Here is a 750-nt window from a genome sequence, read left to right as displayed (position 1 = left end):
TTCTTCCTCTTCTTTGTCTTCTTCTTCTTTGATATCATTGCGGTCCGCAAACAATCGTTTAAGCACATGCCGCTGGCTACTGTGCTGGAATGTACGATCAATCATGATCAGTGGTGGTAAAAGTATCCAATTGTCATACTTGAGATAAAGTATAGATACCTTAAAATAGAAAGTTGCTCAAGTAAAAGTGAAAGTCAGACAGTAAAATACTACTTGAGTAAAAGTCTAAAAGTGTTTTGGATTTAATTATACTTAAGTATCAAAAGTAAATTGAATTGCTAAAAAATACTTAAGTATCAAAAGTAAAAGAATAAATCATTTAAAATTCCTTATATTAATCAAATCAAAATTAATCTGGCACATGGGCAGAAAAAAAACACAGTGAAATGCTTACTTACAAACCCTTAACCAACAATGCAGTTTTAAGAAAAATAGAGTTAAGAAATAATTTCCAAAAACGAGGCAGCAGTATGTACAGGGGGTCAATGTGCTGGGGTAGAGGATAGTTGAGGAAATGTAATGTAATAGTGCCTAAGGAACTATTCAGAACCTTTTTACTTTTTCCACATTTTGTTAGATTACAGCCTTATTCTAAAATTGATTAAAAAAATAATGAATCCCTCATCAATCTACACACATTACACCACAATGACAAAGCAAAAACTGGTTTTTAGAAATGTTTGCAAATGAATTGAAAATAAAACCACAGAAATAACACATTTACATAAGTATTCAGACCCTTTACTCAGT

This window comes from Oncorhynchus mykiss, chromosome 8 (genome assembly GCF_013265735.2).
Source record: "Oncorhynchus mykiss isolate Arlee chromosome 8, USDA_OmykA_1.1, whole genome shotgun sequence".
Classification (NCBI taxonomy): domain Eukaryota; kingdom Metazoa; phylum Chordata; class Actinopteri; order Salmoniformes; family Salmonidae; genus Oncorhynchus; species Oncorhynchus mykiss.
Note: the sequence above shows the minus strand (reverse complement) of the source record.